The sequence below is a fragment of the Siphateles boraxobius genome, unplaced genomic scaffold (genome assembly GCF_051911475.1).
Source record: "Siphateles boraxobius isolate OS27281-9 unplaced genomic scaffold, OSU_SipBor_1 46, whole genome shotgun sequence".
NCBI lineage: Eukaryota > Metazoa > Chordata > Actinopteri > Cypriniformes > Leuciscidae > Siphateles > Siphateles boraxobius.
In genome coordinates this window covers 11,246,881-11,259,146 of record NW_027509097.1, presented here as the reverse complement: position 1 = coordinate 11,259,146, position 12,266 = coordinate 11,246,881, and the positions used below count along the sequence as shown (strand labels likewise).

The window sequence follows — 12,266 nt, the reverse complement described above, 5'->3', positions numbered from 1 at the left end:
TATTGTTTCATGTACTCTTTGTTCATTGTAAAATATGTGTGACTCAAAATTAGTAAGTAAAAGCAAACATCTGCGTGCCCAGTAGTTTTTTTATGGGAAAAAATTAGTGTGTGGGAAGAAGTAGCATAGCTGATGTGCGTGTGTGTGAGACGGGATTTTTTCTGGATCATCCAGGTTGTACGGGTGAGCTAAGTCTGTCACGCAGATTAGCTGAGATCCATTCCAAATGTTCCGTCAAAAATTCACCTCACAACCACAGCTAAAATTTATTTTGTGTATGTTGGAACACCAAGATCTTTCTTTTGCTCATTTTGCTGGCATGTCTGAGAATCATGTGCTTCCCACACTCATACACACACCTCAGGCTCTGCATATCAAAGAATCATCCACATTTAGGTGCAGATGTGAACACACCTGAGAGAAAAGGAGAAATAAAAAGAGAATCCAATAGAGAGAAACGGTTGTTATCCAGGTGCTTTCATCAAAGGAACCTTTTCCACAGAAGGCATTTGGACATTCTCCTCATTACTTTCCTAAGTTTCGTTTCCACTGATTCAGTCTGTTCCCTTCGCATTAGCGGTTAGATATTTCCATGTTTAGTATGCAGGTATTTAGTCATTCAGAATTCCTGCCATTTTGTGAATAGATTTGGCGTATTAGCATGAAGCTAATTTCTTTTCAATATTTTGTGATGCACTCTGTGTATATTTGCTCATTAAAAACTTTTACACAATTCAGATCACATGACCTATTGAATACTACTCACATTATCTCAGTAAATTATAGATAAATGAATAATTCCTGACTGCACTGGCAGTGGTTGTTATGTTTGCTTTTGTTTTAAGCTTTGCTTTTGTTGCTTGTCAGAATTTGTCTAAGACGACTGCCATATCTGTTAGCATTACAGGGCACAGGATATAAATTGGCTACTTACAGTCTTGACCAAAGGTTAATATTAGAGGACGATATGAAAAGGAGTAATTAACAGGTGGGATCACTTAAAGGAAATGTCTTTAGAGCAGCTAGAAGAGGCACAGAGCCTCTGTTCGAGCAATATCATCCATTCACACACACACACACACACACACACACACACACACACACACACACACACACACACACACACACACACACACACACACACACACACACACACACACACACACACACACACACACACACACACAAACACACACACTCTCCCAACCCATAATCTTAGAGAAAAGGAAAAGAAATGAAGGAAAGCATGTCAAATAAATAAAATCACTCTCATTGCCTTTTTCACCACATCTGACTGGTGAACGTGATTTCACCAAGTACCACATGTTCCTTGATCAACATCTTTGTTGATCCTGGAACAACTTTCAGATCAACCAATCAGATTTGAAGGACAAGTTTACAGTTTATGTCAAGTTTAGGCTTAGAACCAGGGTAAGGTGCTTCAACATCAGTGTTATTCACCGATTATTTCCCTCTGATTTTAGGGAAAAGTAATGGGTAGGGTTAGGTTTAGGTTTAGGGGTAGGGAAAGGGGACATAAAGATTTTGGGACAGGAATGTTGTTCCAGGATCAACAAAATATGTTGATTCAGGAACATGTCTGTCTTGGCAAAATCACAGTCACCACATTAGACTATAGCCCATGTCATAGACCCAATGTCACCTCTGTGGGTGCGAAGGACAAATGCTAAATATATTTCCAAAAGAGAAAAAAAAACTGGTTGATTCTACAACTGAAAAGCTATGTCAGGTGTACTTCTGATACCGAAGTGGGGCAAAGTTGGAGGCTGCAAAAAAACTATTTGAGGAAGCTCTCCACTACCACTTTCAATGTGCCACTTAGAGATTTTCAGAAGAAGCAAAAACACAAGTTTCCTTGAAATCGACCAGAGTGAAAAATAATCCCATAAGCTTTCGGTTTTATGCTAGACGGCTGATGAACAGCCGGGTCATCGCACTTACTTGGCCCCAGTGGAACAATTCATTGACTCACCTTTTCTCTGCCTTTCTAATGACCATGACATATTTAACAGACAAAAACATTCAAATGGCTCCTGTTACAGAACAGACAACCATTACAAATATGCCTGAGACAAGTGAGGGAAGAGGGAAAGAGACTGTAAACAAACTAACTTAAGGCAACCTTTTTTTTTTCATCTGACTTGTTACTGGGACTTTTTCTTTTTGTAAACAGAACGAACAGGTACTTAAATTTGCTATTTAATAAATATCTTAAAAAGGAGAAAGAAATAAAAGAGAATAAATGAGGGAGGGGAAATCCATGTAATTATTTAGAACATAATGTGTGTTGTCATTGATTCTCTGGCCCGGTTTCACAGACAGGGCTAAGATTAAGCCAGGATTAGGCCTTAGTTTAAGGGCATTTATAGCTTTTATAAATGTGTCTTGGAGAAAAAACATTTCTGGTGTGCATCTTGAGACAAAACAATGGGAGTGACATTTTAAGATATGTCAGTGCAAGTTGCTTTCAGTTAAAACAGCTCAAACATGCATTTCGCATGGAACTAGCCTTATGCCTTGTCTGTGAAACCAGGGGTCAATGTTTATAGTCCAGCCTAAGCCTTGAACCACAGGACTCAGATTCCCTCACACTGATGTACAAGTATGATGAAGGTAACTGTTGAAAATACAGTTCTGTAGTACAGGATTGTATGAAGTTTATTCAACAAGAGTACAGTACACCTCAAAATGCACAAAGCAAGAGCCAAATGCTTCCTTTTCAGGGGTGTCCAAACCTGGTCCAGGAGGGCCACTGTCCTGCAGGGTTTAGCTTCAACATGCCTCAACACACCTGCCTGGATGCTTCTAGTACGCCTAGTAAGACCTTTATTAGCTGGTTCTGGTGTGTTTAATTGGGGTTGGAGCTGAAAGACAGTGGCCCTCCAGGATTCAGGATTGGACACCCCTGCTTTTTTACCCTTGCACTGTTCACAGTGGTTTTCAACCACGTTCCTGGAGTACCTCCAACACTGAACATTTTGCATGTCTCCTTTGTCTGACACAACCATTTCGGGTCTTGGAGTCTCTACTAATGAGCTGATGATATAGGTGTGTTTAATTAAGAAGACAAAATGTGCATTTCTTGGGGTACTACAGGAACATGGTTGGGAGCCGTCCTATCAAATAGCAGCAAAATGCAAATTATATAACTTAAAAAAAAAAGATTACTTTTGAAACAAGTGAAAAGCCATATTTAAATAGTATGCTAATATGCACCTTATTATCGTCATATAAAATGCCATGATTGATCTGATGAACTAAATGAGGCTGGGGTAGTAGATAAACAAAAATATTCTGAATATTGGGGCCTATTAGCTGGATCATGATTTATGTGCAGAAATCTTTGTGAAAGTAATGTTTGGGAAAGAGAAAAACAAAGAGAGCATACAGTGTGGGCAACAGCACACTGGGAACTTGGATCAAAATGTGATTTAAAATCTTGAAATGTTAAGTATTAGTGTTTTAAAATAAGGATGCAATGGTGTAAAATGAATAAGAAAATATGAAAGATTCTGCTCTATTTCTAGGTCATTACTGAAATATGCAATTTGTGATACTGACCATGTGAACTTCTTTGAGTGATGCTGTGATTAACAGAGTTGAAAGTTACTTTTAAAAGTAATGAATTACAATATTGTGCAACTCCCTAAAAATGTAAGCAATTTTTTTATTTATACTATTTATGGAAAATAATGGGGATGCACTGAAATGAAAATTCTGGGCCAAACCGAAAATTCAGGATTTGTACTTGGCCTAATTTCAAAACGAAATAATCAATTTATTAATCAAACTTATATAATAATCGACACTCAAATAGCTAAAACTGGGTTTTAGGACCCGTCAGGGTCACATTTATGCCACAGTAATTTTGCAAACATCTTTTTCGGTCCTTGATGGCATCCGGGGTGTTATATTCGCTTGTTGGACAGATCACAATGCAATAAGACCCCCTCTCGATCTGTTATGCTCTTGAGATGCTTTTTTGCTGGAACTGTCAAGGTAGCCTACCATGTCAGTGACGTCACGGACCATTGAAGCTCAAGATGGCTGCGCCCTATTAACAAAACAACAAACTAACATCACTGTTTCCCCCCCTTGTAACTACTTCAGTAGTTTTAAGTGTCCTACCACAAATAACAATGACAACACACATGTTATATCACATTTACTTCCTATTTCGTTTCAGTTCCCCTTTAAATGTCTCCAACTAAGCAAGCCAGATGTGACAGTGGCAAGGAACCCAAACTCCATCATGTAACATCAGAAAAAAAAAACCTTAGAAGAAACCAGGCTCAGTCAGGTGACCAGTTCTTCTCTGGCCATTGAACGTGTGATTATGATTCAGATTACATCACAATTCAGAAATCAGATTGTGGACTGGCAGCATCCCAAATACTTCATCCAGTCTATTTTGCTTGAAGATCGTATTCATTACAGTATGGAGAGGAAGCTGGTCATAGTCTGTGTAAAATATTTAATTTGATGCATTATGTCATATGCAATAATATTGAATTATTGCAGGTTTGCGTAATATTCTGAGTTGGCATTTTACTTTTTTTATTCATTTTGAGGAATACTGAATTTGTTTTTGTGGCAAAAAAAATAAATATTGTTTTAATTGCTATAAAGAAAATTTGAATTAGCCTACTTATAATTACTTGAAAAAAGGCAAACGATGTCAGACTTTTGGACCCCACTAGTGTATTTAAAAAAGCAGCTTTGATATTCTGCTAGACCCCTTCACATTACAATAAGTGGAATGGCAACAGATGGCATTTTTGAGTCATTATTATAATAATACTGCAGTGTTTGCATACACACACACACACACACACACACACACACAAAACTGAGAAATACATACATTTTACCACACACCAATAGGAGGAGAGCTGATGAGTGAGACTGCTAAATATGCCATTTGTCGTTTGTTTACTAGTAGCCTTTTTCTGTGAATGTCTTCATTTTCACTCTCTCAGAAGCTTCAACCTCCTTGTATCCACTTTCTAGTTGAATTAGTGTAACGTTAGTTAAATATGTAAGCAACGTTGTCTGTCGCCTTGAAAACCTATTGCACTAGTCTTACTGAATTAAGTATGGTTTGGGTATTAACCTTTTACATGTATGAAGAAGATTACAGCATAACAAAGTCCTTTTATATAAATTGTCTCTGAGCATAATTCCTGTTCAACTGGTTACTTTAGGCTTGTTCGACTTGAACCGGCGCTGCACAGACCGATCGGTTGATGACATCAAAGTACCGCGAGAGCGATTAGAGAGCAGACGGCTCCTTATGCTTTTGAATCGCTCTCGCGGTACTTTGATGTCATCAACCGATCGGTCTGCGCAGCGCCGGTTCAAGTCGAACAAGCCTTTTGTCTGCTAAGATTTCCCGGAGTTCCTTGAATCTGATAAAAAAAACTGTACGTACGTCACAGGTGCTCTGATTGGCGAGGGACATTTTCGTCGTCTCTGATTGGCTGCCTTCGCAGAAGCAAACCGGTGTTGTATGAGCTGTACCATTTTTTCTTAAAAGGGGTGGATGTGGAACTTTAATATGGATGGTGAGACAATATATATTGTCTTTTGCTTAAAAATGACGCTTTACAACAAAAATATTTTTATTATTGATTAAAAATTATAATATCGGGAGCGCTGTATTGTGTTTAATATAAATATCCCTCACTTCCATTTTGTAACACCCACCGTTTAGGATTCGAGGTCTCGCCCAAAAATGGCTGTGGAGAAACAGTTATGAAGATGTGTCGATCTACTCACCTAATTAATGTGGCGCATGCCCAAAATTAACCAAGAGTCCTCTGATCGAGCAGGAGGACATTCCTGGAAGGTGAGGCACAAGATGTTCCGTTATTTCCGTTATTTCGTGCAGAAAAGAGGAGCCCAATGGATCACTGTGCAGTCGTGTTACGACTTTATTTTCAGCCAATAGGAATCACAGTGCGATTACAGGCCAGAGCCTTCAAAGATGTGTTTATGCTGAATAAAACACAACACTGAACATAATATTGCATAGAAACAAAGCTTTAGCACAGAAACGGCAACAAAACGTTCCTAAAAGCATTGCAAAGTTCATATTCTCACGGAGGAATTAGTATTACTGTGCATAGTGAATACAGTTCGCATGTCATACCGGTTTAAAAGTGTCATATTGTATTAATATAATAGTAATTACGTCGCTACATCCATATACAAGTTTAATAAATAAGTTGCTTGTTTGCGTACCGTGTGATTGCATAGACATTGTGTAGCCTATCTCTTTAATTGGACTGCGAGATGTTTTCTTTGTTGATTAATTATCTCGTGACATAAAGTTGTATAAATTACTTTGAATCTTTTAATTTTGTACATGAGACTCAAATTTCCTATATTAAGTTCTGCGCAGACTTTGTGATAGTTCACACATTCATGGCTGTCAACAGGTGCTATCAGTGTTGACATTTACCTGTATTGTTACAGAACTATTTCCCTTGTAAGCATGTTAGTGATAATGGTTTGGCAGTAGTAGAAATGGTAATATTAGGGATTGTAAAATGTTTGACATTTCTTACAATAGCTTGTTCTCTATAAACTTTGTTGTGGATGAAGTATAATGGCAACATTTGTGTGCTGATAATGTAACTGCATGTTATTGTGATTGTTTGCATTATGTGTTACACCCACTTTTTGCATAGTTTTTAGAAGGTAGAAGTTTTAATATTTGCTTTGGGTGTGTATTTTACTTACCTAATGCATTATGAGACTTTGGGGAATAGCCTAATATCTTGTGTAAGTGTCTGATCTCAGCTAGCAGTTTGTAAATATCATAGGCCAGCCTGTTAAATGAGGTGCTATATGGTTATTTACATTGCTTGCCCTGAAATTAATTTGAAAAGTAAGGCCTGTTTACTCAGCATGCTTAAGTTAATGTGAAGCAACACCGTCACTGCATCAGCTTTTTACACTGAGAGTATATGTAAGAAAGTGCTGTTTGTGCCTGTCACTGTATGTAAACTGCATTGACCCAGATGTTTTTTGTTTTTTAATAATATGTAAGCATTTTGCTCAGTGTGCATATTATGTTGCTTCATAGGCCTATATTCATACTTTGCACAGCGTCACAAGTACTGGCTGTCCCGCAAGAACGTCGTTCTATAGCAACGAAACCCAGTAAACTAATCAAGGATCTTGCCAGGACGTCGCCAGTTAATATACAAAAGTTGGTGTTTTGAGGTGTAACGACATGCCAGATAGTTGTTGTGCGTTTGGATGCACTATTATTCAGCATATATCGCGTTAAGAACATGCATGTAAACGCGCTCATTCCCCAAAGTGAAAGTAGAAACGGACTGAGCTTTCAGCATCTGTCGCTGCATTAACGCCGCGTTCTCTCAGAGACGACGATGGATATAACGGTATAGCGACTATCTTAATTTACTGGCTTAATATTTCTCTTGTGGACCTACATTAACTTTTTTAACAAGTTTTTGAAGCTGCTTTTGATTTTCACAGATGGCAGAGTTGTGCTGTTCGTGAACTAAAGACTGTTTTTAGGCCTATATCATTTTAGTGATATTATACATATTTAGTATATATTATTGTATTGTTTTTAATGTTATAGTGTCATTAAACGTTTTGTTAAAGTGCTATGGAAACAAAATAGCCTCACTATATAATAGATTGTAGTATTGGCCATTTTGTGAGCGTTTGTTACCCGACAGGTATCATATCTTGGTATTTTTTGGTTAAATGGCGATATACGATATATATCTCGGTACTTTCTACTTTTTCTATTTGGATAAATGTATTTATTTAAAAAAAAATGTTATTTCACATCCTGCTCGCTCAGTGATATCCAAACAATGTTGATATTGAAGGATATGGAAACAAATAGGGAATGTAATGTAGGCTATGCAATATATTATGTGCAAAAAGGTGGTTAAAATCACATTACATTCTAACATTGTAACATTACAAACTAAAAACAAAAATAATGCTTTTGTTTTTAAAAATGACTAAAGGCTAAACTAAAAATGAAAATAAAAACAAAAGCACAAACTAATTATATTAGCCTGCATTTGATTACCCCATTATAATGGTCACTTTCATAAAAATATACTTGTAGGTTTAAAATTCCACATATGGCACATTTATTGTCTCCAACAACAAATATTTTAGTAATATGTATTTTAGTCAGAATTATTGCGCTACTGTTCTATTGTGCTCGTCTGTTTGGCGCGCATGCGCGCGGCGGCGCTCATTCACGTAAGCTTGAATTTGAGCGGAGATTAATTTGCAGAAGCTCGTCCTCTCCTGACAGTGAAATGGACATATTTGTTTGATTTGTTTGAACATTTACAGATGGAGAATATACCTGTGAAATGTAAGTTAAGCACTGAGGAAAGCACCACGTCTCAAATGCATTAAACAGCGCCAGTATTTATCTTTCAGTCACTAACAGTAGGCTATCTGTCCGAGCATCTGACAGGGCAAGCTGCTCTAAACTTGTTAACTATCTTACCAGTTATTTTGAAGCGCTTAATAAGCTTGTGTCATGTTTAGGACAAATTGTACTGTTCTTTCACTGCAGTAGCTCACACTGCGTACTCCACTATTTTTCAGATGTGATCGAATAAAACTACTGTATCGATATAAACGGTATTGCCTCATTCCATATCGTGGGGGAAAAAAATATCGATATATTGTACAAACTCGATATACCGCCCAGCCCTAACCTATTGATATTGTTGCTGAAATTTTTGCTGCTTTCACATGGAGTGTGAAACAGGCCATATTAATCTAGAAACATCGAAGTTGGACAATAATAAGTTATTCTAGACATAAGATTGGAAATTTGACTCAGGTTTTACACTGGAACGTCCTCTTATTTATAATGGCAAGGTTCGCTAAATTAAAAGCAGTGTCAGGAAAGTTGTCTTGAGAAATTTGTTAATTTCATAAACAGTAGCTGTTTTTGGTGTTGAGAATTTGCACAGCTGGTGATGAATTGAAACAGCAAAAGCTTTACAGTAAGATTCCATCAGATGTTTTGGAAATCATATGTAACATAGCGTATATAAGCAAGTCCATTTGCAAGTGATTATATTACTTGGCTTAAAGCTTAGCCTACCTTACAAGACTAAAATATTTGACACACTGTATTAGTTTTTTGCAGCATATGCAGTATTTAGATGACATCGTTGTTTACCGGGACTTGAGTTTTAACATTTGCACAAAAAGGCTTTTTCTATTTGCTGTGTTACTAAATTAGAGATTTGTAACAGACCTTCAAAGAAAGTGTGTTAAACCATTTTTTTGAAAGACACATAGTGTAATTGACAGCAGGTAAATTTCACTCTATTCATCAAAAAAAGTTGATGTATGGCTTAAGACTTGGAATAAAGGGCCTATGCCCGGTTTCAACGACATGGCTTAGCCTAAGCCTCAGACTAAAATACATGTTTGAGCTGTCATACTCTTAACTGAAAGCAACTTCCACTTAAAATATGTCAGTGCCATTGTTTTGTCTCAAGATGCAGACCGGTAATGTTTTTAAGGCACGTTATAAAAGCTATTTAAATGTCCTAATTTAATTAATGCCTAGTCCTGGCTTGATCTAAGCCCTGTCTGTGAAACCAGGCCATATGTGTTACTTTTATGGTGTTTTGCATCCTATTTGGTGCCTGACACCCCAGTACTCACATCAGCTACAGAGTTACCTAAACGTTTAGAAAGGGTTAACGTAAAAACAGGAGTTGAGAAAAACCTTTTCCAGCTCAAGTAACATTTTTTCCTCATCAAAATATTTGAGTTTAAACTTAAAACTTCTTGAGAGGAATTTAGAGGATCGCTGAGTATCTTCTGATGGTTGTGGTGTAGCTATTGGCAGTCGAAATTCATTTCTGCGGTGTCACTGAACACATTCTTTCAGAGATTTGCAAAAGGTTATTAAATACACCGCTGTATAACCGTGTTGCACGGCAGGGAAGCGCACACACGCACTCTCCATTTGGAGGATGCTGAGGTTTATTTTGGCAGTTGTCATGACGTTGTGTGGTTTCACATGTGGTGAGAGAGAGGGGGGGAGGGAGACCCTTTTCATAGCAGAGATGCTTATTTAACATTTCCGGTCAATCAGAACCATGTCAACATCACTGCATGCACACAAACACACACACACATACACACATTTATCCCATTTATACAAACCTAGCTAGAAAAAGATTGCTATCTTAAACTCTCCTTCAACTTCTTGGTCTGTGACTTTGTAGTGATTACTCGCAGGAGACCGTTCACCTATGGTGCTCGAGAAAGATGTGTGTGGTCAGAAATGCATGGCTTTTCACAATTAGGGATCAAAACTGTGGAAGAAACTGCACTGTAATTACTGGGATTGTTCTGAGCAGATGCAGAACAAATGTCTTTGTTGTAACAGCGCAGAGCTTCACAGCAAGGTGCGACGTGGGGCCAAAGTAAACACATGAACATGGAGTTGTGCATATTTTATGAGCAATTCATCTCTTTGTTCAAGGGTACCAGGTTTGCTGTGGTCAAGATTCAGAATTTCCACCATTATCTGACATATGCAGATTTCAAAGAGGTCATATGGCAATGTGTGGTGAAATCTCATGCTTTCCTGTTTATTTTCCAGGCTATTTTGAGTGCATACAAATCCACTTTCCCCCCCTTTTTTGTCACAGCACATGTCGCTATACTGTTCAAAAGTTAATATAGTTTTGTTTAGCAAGGATGCATTCAATTGATCAAAAGTGACAGACTTCTAAATTGTTACAAAGGATTTCAAATGCTTTTGAACTTTCTATTCTTCAAAGAATCCTGAAAAAATATATATAACAGTTTCCACAAACACATTAAGCAGCACAACTGTTTTCAAGATTGATAATAATAAGAAATGTTTTTTGAGCACCAGAACAGTATATTAGAATAATTTCTGAAGGATCATGTGACACTGAAGAGTGAAGACTGGAGTAATGATGCTGAAAATACAGGAATGGGTTTGGGGTGACAGGAGTTTGAGTAAATAATGACAGAATGTTATTTTTTTAGTACTGAACTTCCCCCGTAAGTTACACTTGCACCTGTGAAGACATAATATTTGCCCAGTTTAGAATGTAATGCCAGTGTCTGTATTTGTGCTGTTTGTTAAAATGGTCTTGCGACTTTTGCATCTTTATATCATTATAGTCTTTTTTCTGCTGCAGAAAGGCATTTATCCTTAAGAAAGGATTCACACAGTATTTAAAGGCAGGCCCTCTTGAATTAATCATGTCTGTACTTACTCAGTGGCACCTTTAAATTTAATTGTTTTTCTTGGTGTCATCATCATTCTCATTATCAGTAAAGGTAAGCACCTCACCAATCATGACTGGTAGTTGAGATAGTTTGATTAATAATCAGGAGTGTCAAGGCTGCAGTTTACACTAAAATGTCTGTGCAGCAGAAGCTCACCTTAGTACTTCAAAAAAAAAAAAGTCAACACCTTGTACAAGAAACATGCATAAAAGTGTGAATTATGAATGTGGTGGTATTGGACTGAGGGCGGAGTGGCTGTGGTAATGGACTGGTGAATGTTTCATTTGCTGCTGTATTACATCTTGCAGCAGCATGAAGGAAACTTTAAGAAATTCTTTTGTTGTCAGGATGCTAATTGGGTCATTGATTTTAAGGAGCTTTCACAGGAGATTTGGGGGGAGATCCGTTTGTTTGGTTTGAACCACACCAGAGTCTGCTTCAACACCAGCTTTGAGTTTATGTGTCACTGTAGCTTTTTATTTGCTTTGCACATCTGGTCAATTTCCCCAATTCTTCTTTTTAAAACTACTCCGGCTCTGTCGAGTTGCATGGAGATCATGAGCTTTTTCAAGCCCACTCATAAATTCTTAGTTGGCTTTAGATCTGGACTGTGGATTTGGCCACTGCAGGATATTAACATTGTTGTTTTTAAGCCATCCATGTGAAGCAGTGGTTTTATGCTTTGGGTCATTGTCTTGCTGGAAAACAAATCTTCTTCCAAGTTGCAGGTGTCTTGCAGAATCCATCAGGTTTTCCTCCAGGATTTCCCCTGTGTTTTTGCTGCATTTATTTTACCCATCAAACTCTCTACTCTGCCTGATGCAGAGAAGCATCCCCACAGCATGATGCTGCCGTCACCATGCTTCACAGTGGGGATGGTGTCTTTCCAATTCACTTTCATTTGCATGCTCCCGATCAGACATATATAGTCTACT

At 37.7% G+C, this 12,266-nt stretch overlaps 1 protein-coding gene across 4 annotated transcripts in view; it reads left to right on the top strand.

The window, feature by feature from the left end:
* Nucleotides 1-5,732: 5,732 nt before the first annotated feature.
* znf438 (zinc finger protein 438) overlaps nt 5,733-12,266 on the top strand; it is a 53,294-nt gene continuing 46,760 nt past the window's right edge. The window contains exon 1 of one of the 4 annotated variants that reach the window (XM_077200808.1): nt 5,733-5,869. The gene's annotated coding sequence lies outside the window, so the exon portion shown is untranslated. The remainder of the gene's footprint in view (nt 5,870-12,266) is intronic. The other 3 variants (XM_077200809.1, XM_077200810.1, XM_077200811.1) reach the window with 3 other exon arrangements.